The following is an 18,504-nucleotide window of genomic DNA, read 5'->3' on the forward strand; positions in this document are numbered from 1 at the left end:
TAGCTTTTATTTTTGATCGATAACTACCTACATTCTATCATCTCCCTATTACATGGTTAATGTTATTTGGTTGTTATTCTATTTCTTGACTTGCATCCCTTGTATCCTTACATTTTATTAGCAATCCATTCAATACATACTAATTGCCTCCTGTGTGCTAGGCACCTTTCTACATGTTTGGAGCACAATGGTAAACATAGGACTCTGCATTTATAGACCACTCTTTTGAGTGAGGAAAGGCAAACAATAAACAATACACCCAATTAATATAGATGCTATAAGGAGATGAGTGCTATGGAAAAACACATACAGAAGAGAGTAAGGGGGATCAGGGATGCTGTAGGGAGGAGAGTTTGCAGCATTGAATAGGATGAGTTGGGTAGCTTCTAGGCAGAAAGGACAGACAGAACAAAGGCTCTAAAAGAGGTGTCTGATATGCTAGGAAACAATAAGCAGAGTGAAGGAGAGAGCGGTAGGAGACAAAGTCAGGCAGTTCAGGGAGGCTTCCCACATAGGAGCTTATAGACCACAGTGACGACATTACTTTTAATCTCAGAGAACAGGAACACGTGTAAAATTGCCAGATTTAGCAAAGAAAAAGGAAGACACATATTTAAATATCAATTTTGTATAAACAATGAATATATTTTAGTAGAAGTATGTTCTTTGCTACATTGAGGACAAACATATTAAAAATTATCTGAGGGGCACCTGGCTGGCTCAGTTGGTAGAGCATGTGATTCTTGATCTTGGGATTGTAAATTTGTGCCTGATGTTGGATGTAGAGATTACTTAAAAATAAACTCTTAAAATAAATTATCTGAGTAATTTTAGTATAAGTATGTTACATACAACATTTGGGACATACTTATTTCTAAAATGTTAATTTGTTATCTGAAATCAAAAAGTAACTGGGTGTTCTGTATTTCATTTGGCAGTCCTAAACAACATGGGAGTCTTAAACAGGAATACGTGGCCTGACATTTAAAATGATCGCTTTACTTCGGAAATTGTTTTAAATGCTTTATTTAAATAATAGCATACTTAAAATGATCACAGGTACCTAGTGAATGGACTGCAGACACAGGAAGACATGGAGGGTAGCTTTCACAGTGGTCCAGGTGAGAGATCATGGTTCCTGGAACCAGGATTATAGTCAGTGGTAGACAGAAAGTGATGAGAAAAGGTTTTTAAAAAGTAAGAAAAGAAAAGGAAAAAGCAAGACATTTTACTTCTTGAGTGTTAGATAGATGGATGATTGATAGATAGATAGATAGATAGATAGATACAGTTGATATGCATATGTTTGATTCACTCAGACTAATTGCTATATGATCATTTCTTTAGAATGAAAAATAAAGAAGGGAGGGAGGGAGGGAGGAAGAGAGGGAGGAAAGAAAGGAGGAAGAAAGGAAGCAAGAAGCACCGACTTTTCATTGTAGTTTTCATTGCAGACTGAATAAGAAAGTAGAAATGCAAACGAGGACTGTGGACTACAAACCAAACCAAAACACAAGTTCTTTGTTGCTTGCATGTGTGGGACTTCAGATAAATTACAACTTCTCAGAGCTCTACTTTTCTCTTTTGTAAGTGTAGATATACATTTCACCTTCTTTACCTCACCAGATTGCTGTGAAGACCAGCCGATCCTGGATACATTTGATTGTAATGTGTCATGTAAGTACTAGTTGCTGTAAGTACTGAGGTCACAAGTAAATCATATGGCTAAAACTATATATGTGTGAAACAACGTAAGATAAAGAAACATCCTGTTTCTAATTTTGAGGGATAAGAACTAAAAAGCATTTACTTCTGGGTAAAAAATTTAAAAACATAAAAAATACTAAGAATCCACAATTGTCTTTGGAAAATCATGCACATGTCTCAGTTTTATCTTTCTCCTTTCAACTTCATCTTTCTTCTTTTGAAAGAAGCAGGCAAATAGCATATATTAGTACACATTCTTTCAGTGTAATAGGGTTTTCCCCTGAGAAAAGAAAAGTAAACTTCATGAACACTCAATTGCTTGTTATCTCAGAAAATTATTTAGGAACCACAGTGAAATAATCAAACGGATTAATGAGAAATAAATCAAAGATGCTACAATGGCCTCAAGAAGGACAGGCTTGTCAGTGTGGGAATCAGCATGTGAAATGAAGGGAAGAACTGGAAAAGAAACATAGCCAATATCCATCTATTGATCCATCCATCCATTTATTAATAATTACTTCTTGAGCACTTCTTATGTATAAAAGTCTATGATGATGAATGGATAAAGAAATTGTGGTTTATATCCACAATGGAATAGTGCGTGGCAAGGAGAAAGAATGAAATATGGCCTTTTGTAGCAAAGTGGATGGAACTGGAGAGTGTTATGCTAAGTGAAATAAGTCATACAGAGAAAGACAGATACCATATGTTTTCACTCTTATGTGCATCCTGAGAAACTTCACAGAAGTCCATGGGGGAGGGGAAGAAAAAAAGAGGTTAGAGAGGGAGGGAACCAAAGCATAAGGGACCCTTAAAAACTGAGAACAAACTGAGGGTTGATGGGGGGTGGGAGGGAAGGGAGGGTGGGTGATGGGTATTGAGGAGGACACCTTTTGGGATGAGCACTGGATGTTGTATGGAAACCAATTTGATAATAAATTCCATAAAAAAATTCTATGGGATATTCAAAACTAAATAAACTACAACCTACTCTGAAAAGAAATGTGTACCAATAACCAGAATGTGAGGTAGAATGTGATAAGCACTACAAGAGAAATATAAATAACACACTATAGTACTAGAGAGGAAAAACGAAGACAGGAAGGGTTGGTCAGAAAAGGCTATGGATATGGTAGCAATTGTCAGGTGGTGGCCCAGTTAGAATTCCAGAAGAATAAAGGCATAGTTCACTGTGGTTACAATGTAGAGCAAATGGAAGGAATGGAGTAAGCTAAGGTATGCAAGAGAGGTTAATCCAACATTATGGGAAATATTTAGTGTCAGATGAAAGTAGATGGTTTTATACGTTAGCTAAAGTAAGTCATGGAAAGCTTTTGAGCCAACAATATAACCAGAGCCAAGATTAAAAATAATCAATCTGGTAGCATGCATAAGAGGAGCTGGATGCAGGGAGAAAAACTAGAAAACTATTACAATTTTTCCAGTGGAAAGGCTGCAATAAAATATAAAAAAAATATTTGTGAGGTATATGTCAGTTAGGATTGAAAGTAAATGAGTATGATAGGCCATCTGAAATAAGAGTGGCTTATACATGAGGGAAGTTCATCTGTTTCTCATTTGAAAGACCATTGGCAGCACGTATAGTTCATAGAGTCTTTAGAGTATTCTAACTGTCTATACCATAAGGTTTCCATCCTCATTTTCCTCAAGATAGTGGCTGAATCTCCACCGTCACATCTTCAATGCAGGTTTAGACAGGAAAGTACAATGGCAAAGAAGGACCTCCTTCCCTCTTGAGTCCACTCCCTTTAAGCAGCCTAAAACTTCTGCTGACATCTCCTGAGGTGTGAACTTAGTCTTATGGCCACCCTTAGCTGCAGGGATAGCTGGGAAATACAGCCCCGTGAATGCAGGCAGAAACTAAGATTGGGTTTTTAATGTGTATCAGGCTATGTAATTAGTAATTCCTCCCACAAACTGAGACATATATAATTTGACGGCCAATTTAATAGGGAAGGGAGGTTAAATAAAAGCAAGAAAATTAGAAATGTCATCTAAGTTGTAAGACTGAGTGAGCTAATGTCTGTGACTATAAGAAAAAAAAAATCATTAGAAAGGTTAGTTTGAAGAAGAGAGGATGGGAATTGGATCAGATTAAAAGATCCACAAGCATAAAATGATGTTATTTGATGCAGATATTTTAAAACACTGGAATTTATCATATTTTCATTATAACTTAAAGGAATCTGGCATAATGAATATCAGGTGGATATGCTTATTTATTGGAAAGTTGTTACCTGTCTAGTTTTTCTAGGGGGTGGGGGAGGTTTCTAGCTCTAAAGTACAATTTGGAAATGCTATGCTATTTTTTAAAATAGTTTTCACCATCTTTTTTGCTTTCCTATCATTACCATTTTTGAAAACTCTTAGAAAACTGATGAATTTGACTTTAACCTGATTGCACATTATTAGAATTGTAATCAAAGGACAATGGAGATATTAAATAACTTCATCCATTCATTTAACAAATATTTATGGGCACCTCTCATGTGTCAGGCACTATTATTCTAAGTGCTGAAGATAGGGTAGTGAGTAAAACACACAATGTATTTTCCCTTAGAAGACTGTATTCTAGAAGCAGCATGGTAGGAATTTGGAGCAGTTTGACAACCAACAAATATACATACATGAAGAAAGCAGAAAAATGAGCTGAGAAAACAAAGCATAGGAAGCTAGATAGTGAGACAAGATTGATGGGGGACAGAGGGGAGATGAGCCATGTAAACAGCTGGGCAAAAACCCTGCACACAGAGGCAAGAGCAGATGAAAGGTAAAAAGACAGGAAGAAGGAGAAATAGCAGGAGTGAAATCATGTAGTGATTTGTAAAACATGTAGAGGACCTTATTTTATGATGTTTTAAAATTTTTTTACACATTTATTTATTTTTGATGGACAGATACAGAACACAGTGGGGTAGGGGCAGAGAGAGAAGGAGGCACAGAATCTGAAATAAGCTTCAGGCTCTGAGCTGTCAGCACAGGGCCCGACATGGGGGCTTGAGCTCACGAACCATGAGATCATGACCTGAGCCGAAGTGGGATGCTTAACCAACTGAGCCACCCAGGTGACCCTATGATGTTTTAAATGAATCAAGGGAATGAATGGAAGGAGGCATGGACAGAAGGGAAAAAAAAATGGTCAGACAGACTACAGAATCAGATGAAATATTTCAAACTGGTTTGAAAAGATTATTGGTTTGCAGATAATGACTTTGCCTTAGGGAAGAAATCAACTCTTTTAAAATTTGCTTACTTGAAACAACGTTATAACTATTCAATTTGCTTGCTTTTTTTGGTACTAATTTTTACTAGAGTTGACCAAAAACATCAAATATCAGAACTAAATCTAAAGTGTGTCAATCTGTAATACTTTGAGTGGGCATTGTCTAACATTTCCCTCCCTAGAGGCTGAGCTTGTGATTTCTGTTATCTTCTCAGAGCTATTTTCTACTGAAATGGAACACACAGGTTAAAGTCCTAAACCCACGGTAGGTCTCCATGGTTACAAGAGGACAAGCTGCTTTTGTGTCTCAAAGAGCTGGAATTGTTTTCACCTGAAAACGAATATCACTCAGGCTATATTTTCACAATGGTATATTCAGTAGTGAATAACACATATTTATTCTAATATAAACAGAAAGCATTTCAATCGCATTAAGGAAGAGATGATGAGTATTAATTAAGGTGGGCACTTATTATTCCAATCCACACTGACACATGTTCAAGAACATGAACTCAAGAGGTCAACTGTGCAATTGTGAATTCACTGAACATTGCACTCAGAATGAAAATACCTTTCTAGAATTAAAAAAAGAAGTAAGCTTGGGGCAAACGTGTGGCTCAGTCAGTTGAGCATCTGACTCTTGATTTCAGCTCAGATCCCAGGGTCATGGAGTCAAGCCCTGAGTCCAGCTCCGTGCAGAGTGCAGAGCCGGCTTAAGATTCCTTCTTTCTCTCCCTCTGCCACTCTCCCCTGCTCATGCACTCACGCTCTCTCTCTTTCTTTCTCAAATTAAAAAAGAAAAAAAAGGAAGTAAGCTGAAATCAGCCAATAATTAATGGGACACAGTACCTATTTTCCTGAAATTTTATATATTTTATACATAATTTTATATGTATATTTAAAACTTTGTAAATTTTATATATAATCCAACATCATATTGGATTATATACTTTAATTTATATTAATTATATAATTGTATTTTATATATAAATTGTGTATGTATGTATGTGTATTTTCCATGTTTGGATTCTATCCCTTAAATATACTTATGAATTTTCCAAGTATGAAGTTTTACATGTATCCACTTCAAATGAACCTCTTTTCTGTATTCTCAAGATTAAATAATAATGCCTTAATTCAAAAAAGTTTATTTTTCATTACCAAAACATTACAGTAAAATAATTTTGTCAGTTTTGAGTGCAGATACAATTTTGGAAACCCTTCACATTCCTAGTTTGGAATAGGGCTGTTTCATCAATGCTCAGCCTAAGGATAGGCATCTGCTTCTGCAGACAGAGACATACTGGAGCAAGTCAGTGCATAGAAGTAGGTCGGACCAATAGGTGATTCTATATGTAAGAAACCAATTAAAAGGACAGGATAATGCATTGAATAATGAATGAATCACAGAATTATAAGACTATAGAAAAAGAACAACATTAAAGTGAAAGAACAGCAGGCGTTGACTTTCATTTCATAGTCTTAAAAAAGACATTCTGATCATGGATGTAAGATAGTTATTAGGCAGACTGAAAACACAGCACATTTTTTCAATGTTTTTAGGTATATTTACATTTTTTTGAAAAACACAACAAAATAATAAACAACATTCAGTTTTATGTGTACTTCTGAAAGGAGGAAAAGGTATCAGAAATGGAACCATATTGGTAGATGTGACTTATTCACAGAGTGAGGAGTTTATGGATGATAATTACAGTAGTATGGATGATAATAGAAAATATAGCAGATTATTAAAACTAAACATTTCTAACAATGTGTATAGAGTTCAACACCACAACCAAGTGGAATTTATCCAAGGTATAGAAGCCTAATTCAACATTTGAAAATCAATTAAGACAATCCATCACATCAACAGATGGAAAAGCAAAACAAACAAAAAACCCACAAAACAAAACAAAACAAAAAAACATGTCAATAAATGCAGAAGAAGCATTTGACAAAATCTAATACCCATCATGACAAATCCTCTCAGGAAACAAAATAGAGGGAACTTCATCAACTTGATAAAGGTAGTCTATAAAAAACCTACAGTTAATATCATCCTTAATGGTAAGAAACTAGAAGCTTTCCCATCAGGAATAGGTATAAGGCAAGGATGGCCTCTCTCACAATTTCTTCTCAATATCTTATTGGAAGTCCTTGCTAATGCAACAAGGCAAGAAAATGAAATAACAGGTCTCCAGATTTGGAAGGAATTCTTTTTTTGCAGATGACATGATGGTCTATGTAGAATATCCAAAAGAATTGACCAAAAAAAAATCTGGAATAAGCAATCATAGCAAACAGGATTCAAGCAAGGTTAATATGTAAAAGTCAATTGTTTTCCAATATACCAAAAATGAACAAGTGGAATTTGAAATTAAAACACAGTTGCATTAGCATTATCACACATTCCCCCAAAATGAAACACTTAGGTATAAATCTAACATAATATGTATAATATCTATATGAGAAAACTACAAAGCTTTGATGAACAAAATCAAAGAAATAAATAAATGGAGCAATGTTCCCCATTCATGGATAAAAAGACTCAATACTGTCCAGATGTCAATTCTTCCCAACTTGATCTATAGACTCAAAGCAATACCACTCAACATTCCAACATAGCTAATTTATGGATACTGACAAACTGATTCTAAAGTTTATGTGAAAAAGCAAAAGACTAAAAATAAGCAACAGACTGAAGGAGACTATCAAAGTTGGAGGATTGACACTACCCTACATTAAGACTTAACATAGAGCTATAGTTATCAAGATAGTATGGTATTGGTGAGTGAAATGAAACCAATGAAATAAAATATGAACCATGAAACAAAATAGTATGTCCAGAAATAAACTCCCATAAATATAGTCAACTGATCTTTGACAAATAAGTAAAGGCAATAAAAGGGAGCAAAGATATTCTTTTCAACAACGGTTCTAGAACAACTTAACATGCACATGCAAAATAATAATATTAATAATAATAATCTAGATACAGACATTATACACTTTACAAATATTCAAAATGGATCAGAGACCTACATGGAAAAAGCAAAAATATAAAATTCCTAGAAGATAACATAGGAGAAAAACCTAGATGATATTGGGTTTAGTGATGCCTTACTAGATACAACACCAAAGACATGATCCATTAATGAAATAATACACTGGGTTTTGTTAAAATTTAAAACCTCTACTCTTTGAAAGACAGTACCAAGAGACCATAAAACAAGCCACAGACTAGGAAAAAAATATTTGCAAAAGATACATCTGACAAAGCGCTGTAATCCAAATATGTTTTGTAATCAAAACATACAAAGAACAATCAAAACAATAAGAAAACAATCCGATTCAAAAATGGACCTTAATAAACATCTCACCAAAGAAGATATGTAGATGACAAATATAATATAAAAAAGAAGCTTCACATCATATGTCATAGGGGAAATGCAAATTAAAACAACAAGACACCACTACAGACCTATTAGAATGGTCAAAATCTGGACACTGACAACACTGAATGTTGACGATTATGTGAAACAACAGGAATTCTTATTCTTTGCTGGTGGGAATGCAAATGGTACACTTTGTTAGACATTTTTATATTTTTTAAATAAGACTAAATATGTTTTTGCCACACCATATAATCCAGGAACTGTGTTCTTTGATATTTACCCAAAGAAGTTGAAAACATAGCCACACAAAAACCTGCACACGTTCATAGCCAGTTTACTTATAATTGCCAAACTCAGAAAAACAGGATGTCTTTCAATAGGTGAATAAATAAACTGTGGTACAATTTTATTCAGTGCTATAACAACATGAGCTGTCAAGCCATTAAAAAAGACATGGAGGAATCTTAAATGCATATTTTACCAAGTGAAAGAAGCCAAGCTATAAGGTCTACATGCTATATGATTCCAACTATATGATATTCTGGAAAAGGCAAAACTATGAAGATAATAAAAATATCAATGGTAGCCAAAGGTGGAGGAAGGAGAGCAATGAATAGGCAGAGCACAGAAAAATTTTACATTGAAAATACTCTAATATGCTATTACAATAATGAGTACATGTCATACTTTTTCCAAAACCATAGAATGTACATTACCATGTATAAACCCTTGGGTAAACTATGGACTTTGGGTGATTATGATGTGCTGATGTAGGTTCATCCTTGATAAAACATGTACCATTCTGGTATGTGATGTTAGTAATGGGGGAGGCTGTTAATATTGGGGGGACATGGTTATGTGGAAAATCTCTGCACTTTCCTCTCAATTTTGTTGAAACCTAAAACTGATCTTAAAAAATTAAGTCTTAAGAAAAAAACTACAGCTAAATAACAGATGTAAAACCTACGTTATCAGTTATAATATTATATGTAAAATGGATTAAATACCATAATTAAAAGGCAGAAATAGGCAAAATGTATTTTTAATTACTCAGCTACATGTTATCTATAATATATAGTTTAGATTCAAAATGCAAATAGATTGAAATTAAAAGGATATAAAATCATATACCATGCAAATAGTAACCAAAAAAGAGCTGGAGTACCTATGGTGATATCAAATAGACTTTCAGACCAAACCAAAACTGATATTAGATAAAAGAAAGAATATTCCATAGTGATAAAAGTTCAATTTGTCAAGAGGATGTAACAATTAAAAATATATATATGTGCATACATACATACACACACACACACCTATGAATAGAGCTACAAAATACATAAAGCAAACTCAGAATTGAAGAGAGAAGCAAATCATTCAACAATAGCTGTTGGATACTATATAACATACTATTTTCAATAAGGATAGAACAACTAGGTAGAAGACCAGAAATAAAATAGAACACTTGACATGAAATCCAACTAAACCTAACAGACATTGATACAACACTCTACCCAATAATAAGGGCACCTGTGTGGCTCAGTTAAGCATCCAACTCTTGATCTCAGCTCAGGTTATGATCTAGAGGCTTGTGAGTTCAAGTCTCATGTCAGGCTGTGTGCTGATGACATAGGGCATTCTTGGGATTCTGTCTCTACCTCTCTCTGCCCCTCCCCTGTTCATGCTTTCTCTCTCTCTCTCTCTCTCAAAATAAACAAATAAAATAAAAAAGAACACTCTACCCAACAATAGCCAAATACACATTATTTTCAATGGCACATAACACAGTCTCTAGGATAGACCATATGTTAGGCCATAAAACAAGTCATAATAAATTTAAACGGATATTGGGGCACCTGAGTGACTCAACACAGAGCCTGCTTCAGATCCTTTGTCTCCCTCTCTCTTTGCCCTTCCTCTGCTCACATGCTGTCTCTCAAATATAAATAAACATTTAAAATAATTAAAAGGATGTAAATCACATAAGTATATGCTCCGGCCAAATTTATAAAAATAAGGTAGGATGGGGATGACTGGGTGGCTCAGTCAGTTAAACATCCGACTCTTGATTTTGTCTCAGATCATGATCTCATGCTTCATGAGATTGAGCCCCACATTGGGCTCTGCACTGGCAACATGGAGCCTGCTTGGGGATTTCTCTCTTTCTCTGTCTCAAAATAAATAAAGACACTTTTAAAAAATAATAACAATAAGAAATAAATTTGGTAAATTCATAAATATTTAGAAATTAAACACTTTCCTCAATAACTAATCAAATAAGAAGTCACAAGAGAAATAATAAAATACTTGGAGATGAATGAAAACGAAGCAAGAAAACACCATTTTGAAATGTTTGGGATGCAGCTAAAGCAGTGCTTGGAGAAAAATTTGTAGCTAAAAATAACTATTTTTTAAAAGGTATAAAAATACCATAATATTGTACTCTCACCTAGGAAGAGGAGGACAATATTCAACCCAAAGAAAGCAAATGTAAAGAAATAACAAATGTTACAGTAAACACAAATGAAATAGAAAAGAACACAAATAACCAATGAAACTAAAACTTGGTTTGTCAAAAAGATCAACAAAATTTACTAATCTTTAGTGAGTGTGACTAAGGAAAAGGAAAGATTCAAACTGCTAAACTCAAAAATAAGAGGGTATTACTACCAAACTTTGGAAATAAAAAGTATTAGGAGCCAGTAGTATGAAAGTCTGCAGGCTGACAAATCAGATAACCTACATGAAACGGAAATATTTTTGGAAATAAACTACTATAACTTTATTCAGAAATGAAAAATATTAATGGTTCTGTGTTGTAGGGAGTATGGCCGGAGTTGCAAAAGATGATTCCACAAACAAAGTGCAGTTGAGTGAAGGTCCTCATACTCATGGAATGAGGCCCCACTCCAGAATGAAGCTTCTTTTTATTAGAATAATTGTTAAAGACTATGTGCATAAAGTCAGCTAAGCAAGTGTGTTAATAAATCTAATGGTTTAGCTTTCAAGGTTGAATTTCGAGTTAATTGGTTTCTATAACACTAGGAAGAGTCAGGTGTGAAGGAGGATCTGGCCCTGGACAATGTTAATGGCTCTAGGCATTCCTTAGGAGCTGCAGCCCCACTCAGCTGTGTACATATGCCCTAAGGCCTTGCACCTTCTCCAGCCCTTCCCCTCCTTTTTCTTTTCAAATATTTTTTACTGTTTTATTTATTATTGAGAGACACACACACACAGCATGAGCGAGGGAGGGGCAGAGCAAGAAAGGGACACAGAATCTGAAGCAGACTCCGGCTCCGAACTGTCAGCACAGAGCCCAACGTGGGGCTCAAACTCATGAGCTATGAGATCATGACCTGAGCCGAAGTCAGACACTCAAAAGACTGAGCCACCCAGGTGCCCCTCAGACTTTCCTCTTTGAAGCCTTTTCCTTTGATGCTTCTCTCCTACATCTCCCACAGTTCTGTAAAAGTAGAGAAATTGAACTAATAATCAAAAATCTACCCACAAATAAAAGGCCAAGTTCATATGGCTTCCCTACTATATTCTACCAAACATTTAAGGAATTAACACTAATCTGTCATAAATTCAACCCCCTCCCAAAAAAAAACTTGAAAAAGAGTGAATACTTACCCAACTAACTCATTTCATGAGACTAACATTACCAAACCAGGCAAGCACATGATAAATGAAAGCTTCAGACTAATAGCTATTATGAAAAACAAAAATCCTCAATAAATACTACCAAATTTTGAGAGATAGAATACTGTCTCCCTAAAGATGTTCATGTCCTAATCCCTGGGATCTGTATATGTGATTTAGGGGAATTAAGGTAGCGTTGGAATATGGTTTTTAATCTCTTGTAGTTAAAAAGGGAGATTATCCTGAATTAGCTGAGTGGGTACAATATAGTCACAAGTTCCTTATCAGCAGAAGGGGAGGAGAAAGAGGAAAGAGTTAAGAGATATATAAAGATGCCATGATGCTGGCTGTGAAGATGAAGGAAGAGTCCATGAGACAAGGAAGGTAGGCAGCCTCAAAAAGCTGGAAAGGCAAGGAACAGATCCCTCTTCTGCCACAATCACTAGAAGGAACATAGCATGATCTTAGAACCATAAGTCACGTTGCATACTACAGACTTCCACAACTGAAAGACCACAAATTTGTGTTGCTTTAAGCAACTCTTTGTGGTAATTTTTTATAGCATCAGTAGGAAACTAACACACCACACAAATCTAGTGCCATATAAAAGGAATATATAGCATAACCAAGTAGAATTTATCCCAAGAATGCACATTTGAATCAACATAGAAAATCCAATCAAAGCAATGTATCATATAAAGAGAATAAAGGACAATTACTTCAATAAATAAAAACATGTATTTGAATAAAATCTAATACCCTTTCATGACAAAAATAGTAAAACCCTAGGAATACAAAGGAACTTCCTCAACTTGATAAAGGGCAACTAGAAAAAAAATCCATGGGCAGCATCATAATTAATAGTAAGAAACTGAAGTCTTTCTTCTAAGATCAGGAATAAGACAAGGTTATCTCTTTTTACCACTTCTATTCAATATTGTATTGAAGTTTCCACGAAGGTCAATTGTATAAGAAAAAAATAATAAAAGACCTCATAATGGGAGTTAAGATATAAAACTATCTCTATTTGCAAATTACATGATCTTTTATACTAAAGAATCCATAATCAAAGGATTAGGGTTAAAAAACAAGTTGAGAAAGTTTCCAGAGTACATGATTTCATAATATAAGATTAATGCACAAAAATCAATTGTATTTCTATACCCTAGCAATTAATTTGAAAATAAAATTAAGAAAAATCTATTTTAGGGGCCCCTGGGTGGCTCAGTTGGTTAAACATCTGATTTCAGCTTAGGTCATGATCTCATGGTTCGTGAATTTGAGCCCCACATTGGGCTCTGTGCTGACAACTCAGAGCCTGGAGCCTGCTTCAGATTCTGTACCTCTGTCTCTCTCTGCCCGTCCTCCACTTGTTCTCTGTCTCTCTCTCTCTCTCAAAAATAAAATCAAAACGTTAAAAAAAATATTTGAAAAGAAAAATCTATTTTAAAAGAGATTCAAAAATATTTCAAAATAAATATAACAAAAAATTTTCAAGACTTGTACACTAAAAATATCATTGAAATAAATTAAAAACCTAAGTAAATGAAAAGACATCCAGTGTTCATGGTTTGGAAGATTTAACATTAATAAGGCAATTATACCCAAATAGATCTACAGATGAAATATAATCCTATCAAAACCCAGTGGCTTTTCATTGCAGAAATTAATAAGAAGATCCTATAATTTATATGGTAATTCAAGAAACTCAAAAGAGCCAAAACAATCTTGAAAAAGAAAAAAAGTTACTAAGATCACACTCCTCTATTTCAACATAATAATCACAAACGTGTGGTACATAAGGACAGACCTATAAATCAATGGGATAGAATTGAGAGACCATAAATAAATCCATATAGTTATCAGCAATTGACTTTTGACAAGAATGGCAAGACAACTCAATGAAGAAACAAATCTTTGAAATAAATGGTTCTGGGGGCATCTGGGTGGCTCAATCAGTTGTGTGTCTGACTTTGGCTCAGGTCATGATCTCATGATCCGTGGGTTCTAGCCCTGTGTCGGGCTCTGTGCCGACAGCTCAGAGCCTGGAGCCTGCTTCGGATTCTGTGTTACCTCTCTCTCTGTCCCTCCCCTGCTCGTGCTCTGTCTCTCTGTCTCAAAAGTAAACAAACATTAAAAAAAATTAAAATAAATGGTTCTGGTACAATATCAAACACCTGTATGAAAGAGCCAAAATTACAGAACTCTTAAAAGAAAAATATGAAATATCTTTCAGCCCTTGGACAATGGTTTCTCAGATATGATGACTAAGCATAAGCAATCAAAAAAAAATCTATATAAATTAGACTACCAAAATTATTCTGTATTAATTTTTTAAGTTTATTTATTTTGAGAGAAAGGGAAGGTGCTCAAGCAGGGCAAGGGCAGAGAGAGATAGGGGGAGAGAAAGAATCCCATGCAGGCTCCATGCTGGCAGTGTGGGTCTAATATCCAGAATATATAAAGAACTATTATAAATCAACAGTAAACATACAAATAACCCAATCAAAAAGTGAACAAAGAATTGAATGTACATTTTTCAAAAAAGATATAAATAGCCAATAAGTAGATGAAAAGATGGTTGACATCAGTAGTCATTAGAGAAATGCAAATCAAACCCCCAAGGTGATAATACCTCAAACCTACTAATATGATTATATTAAAAACACATGGAAGAATATACCTGGAAACTAATAAGTGTTGATGAGGATGTAGAGAAATTAGAACCTTCAAATAGTCCTGATCAAATTGTAACAAGGTGTAGGTGCTTTAAGAAACAGTTCCTCAAAAAAAAAAAAAATCACACAGAGTTACCCAACAATTCCATTCCTAGGTATATCCCTAAGTGAATTGAAATGATATATCCATAAAAATTTTTGTATATGAATATGCATATCAAAATTCTTCATAACAGCCAAAAGTGAGGAAAAAAAAACAAATGTCCATCAACTAATGATTGGATAGATAAATGTGATATATCCTTACAATGAAATATTATTGAGCCATAAAGTATTGATTCATACTACTACCTGAATGAACCCTGAAAAAATTATGCTAAGTGAAAGACACCAGACACAAAAAGCCACATACTGTACAATTCTATTTATGTGAAATACCCACAATATGCAAATCCATAGAGACAGAGTAGATTAGTGATTGCCAGGGGTTATGAGAAGAGGAAAATGTAGAGTAACATCTAATGGCTATGAAGTTTCTTATTAAGGTCATTAAGTATTTTGGAGTTAGATACCAGGGATGATTAGACAACTTTGTGACTATATTAAAAAGCACTGAATTTTACATTTTAGAAACATGAATATTATGTAAATTATCTCTCACTGAAAAAAATAATCAGTGGGAAGAGGAGAAGTCTAATTACTACTGACATAACTGTTCTTTCTCATATAATCAGAACATTTTTTAGCTAAGTTGTGTTGGCTAGATTAAATTTCTTTCATTCTTTACACATTTTAAACCAAAATAGACTTACTACCTAGTTCTAATGTTTTTAGTATGGATTTTGCTTTTCTTTCCTCCAGAAGAAAAATAGAAATATTCTGCAATACAAATCCCTCTATCTGAGCCAAAATCTACCTTATCTTTTCTATACCAATTTCCATGTTTAGATAATCTCAAACAGAATTTTAAGAATGTTCTATCAAGTTGACATTTTCCTTTAAAATGAGTTTTAAACGAATAAGAAATGTGAAATTTAATTTGTTTAACACAAGACAAATGTAGGTGATTAGCAAACATCCCCAAATACTGTAGGCTCTACATTTAAATGCAGTAACAAGATATACCCTACTTTTCTAACAATAGTATTCAAATACATCAACAAAAAAGTGCTACTAACAAAATGTGAAATAAAAGATAAACTATAAAAGATTAAATGTCAATTCTGTATTTGTTATAATGGACCAAAAACTTGAGCTAATTTTAAATTGCATTACTTAAAAGTATGCACATATATTTACATTGTATTTAAATTGATATGAATCTTGATAATCTGCATAGAGCATCTGTAAATATTCTTTTTAATATGAACTTTTAAAAAACATATTAGTGGGGCGCCTGGGTGGCTCAGTCGGTTGGGCGTCCGACTTCAGCTCAGGTCACGATCTCGCGTGAGTTCGAGCCCCTGTCAGGCTCTGGGCTGATGGCTCAGAGCCTGGAACCTGCTTCCGACTATGTGTCTCCCTCTCTCTCTGCCCCTCCCCCGTTCATGCTCTGTCTCTCTCTGTCTCAAAAATAAATAAATGTTAAAAAAAATTAAAAAAAAACATATTAGTTATATGTAATCTACCTTTGCTTTATACTTTCAAAATAAATTTCTTTAAATCAGCAGAATTTTGTTATAACTATTAAGAAGTCAGTGCTCATAATTAATTTCCTAAATCTACTGATTAATATTACCTTTATGGCTGCCTCTGAAACATAACAAGGTCAAAACATGCAAGCATTTAACTTTCAAAACACAAAAATACATTTATTTGGCATGGGAGCCATGTGAATTTTACTATATTTTAGCTTGTCACTATAATCACTGAGAGTCTAATACCAACAGGAAATGGATACAATCAAATAAGAAGAGCCTATAATCAGTATTAAATCAGGGCTCCTATTTCAAGACTAGAACACAAATTATACAAGATGAGCTGAATACCTTATAGGGCCAGAAAGTAAAGAAGTGCTCACACACACACACACACACACACACACACACACACACCTTTGCCCCTCACACACAATGATGAGGATAAGTTAAGATATCAAAGGGACACAGAAACTAAATGAAAAAGCTCCAAATGGCCAAAGATGGAACAATCTGGACAAAATACATTAAAATGGTAATTTTATTATAATCCAAAGTATTAAAAAAATCTGTGAGTCCAGCTAATATAAGTAAATTCCTGCATACATATATAAATGGGAAAAAATGGACAAACCTCTAGTGCAGAAGTTCAAGTAATTTATGTACATGCTCTGATTGAAGAAAGTGGAGCGTAATTCCTCACTCCTTAATGTGGGCCCCAAAACTGAATAAAGTATGGATTTTAGTTATAATGATATATCAATATTGGTTCATTGTGACAAATGTAGCATACTATTGTCAGATGTTATGTTAACAATAGAAGAAACTGGGTGTTGAACATATGGGAATTCTGTAATGTCTGCACAACTTTTCTACATATCTAAAGCTAATTTAAAATAACGAATTTATATTTTAAAAAGATAGTCTGTATAGGTTGATATTAACTCAAAAAGTTCAGAATAGGGGTGTCCAGGTGGTTCAGTCAGTTAAGCGTCCAACTTCCTCTCAGGTCATGATCTCACGGTTCATGGGTTCAAGCCCTGCATCAGGTTCTGTGCTGACAGCTCAGAGCCTGGAGCCTGTTTCAGATTCTGTGTCTCCCTCTCTCTCTGCCCCTCCCCTGCGCGTGCTCTCTCTCTCTCATAAATAAACATTTAAAAAAATTTAAAAAAAGAAAAGAAGACTATAACATCTTTCTCTCATCACTCACAGAGTAAATGACATCTTTCAAGTTATCTGCAAGTGGGTGATGGGTTTTTTTTAAATATACTAGAGGGGAAAAATGAGAATTATTCAGACAAGAACCAGAAGAAAAAAATTCTAAGAAAATGAAGATGAAGGTAATAGAAAGAATAATTCAATGAGTTGTTCCAAACAAGAAACACTTCAGGATCAAACACTGTATATTATGATACAGTTTTCATATCTTTAACAGTATAAGCTAGTACATTGGAAACTCTGTACTCTATACTTCGTAGAAAATTCAATGGGTTTTCAAAGGCATTTTTTATTTGACATTTTCTCCTGATTCATTGAGTTTGAACTTTATCCCTCCTTGACTCTTTCCTCATCAGATTTAGACCAGTGACTCAAAATTTAGCATTCATGCAATTTTCTAGAAATAGGACTTAGATGGGGAGAATGTAGCTTCTTTAAAATTCAGCTTGAAACCTGCTCCCACCACTGATTTTGACTGTGCTGATCCTTGGTGTAATCGTGCTGGAAGATGGTCATGCTGTCTTCAGAGTTCTCCTGACAATCAGGAGTTTATTAAAATCTCCATGAAATTGTTTGTCTTATCTCAAGAAAATTTAGTTCTGCTTTCCTGGAAATGGAGAAATAATGAGTAATGGGCTGATATTAACCCCTTAAAGCACAATATCTCTATTGCATTTTTATTTAATTTGATGAAACACTGAAGACAATGAGAAAGACATTTGAGAGAAGGAATTAGTCTTCCTTTTTAAATATATCATCAAGGGTCTCAAAATATAGCTATATAGCTCTTACTCTAAAAAAAAGATTCAATTATACAAGATAAATAAGTTCTAGAGATCTGCTATACAACATTGAGCCTATAGTTAACAATACTGTATTGTGCACTTAAAAGTCTGTTAAAAGGGTGCATCTCATGTTAAGTGTTCTTATCAAAATAAAATAAAATCCTAAATGGGTCTTAAGAAACAATCACCACT

Source organism: Prionailurus viverrinus, chromosome B1, assembly GCF_022837055.1.
Source record: "Prionailurus viverrinus isolate Anna chromosome B1, UM_Priviv_1.0, whole genome shotgun sequence".
Lineage (NCBI taxonomy): Eukaryota > Metazoa > Chordata > Mammalia > Carnivora > Felidae > Prionailurus > Prionailurus viverrinus.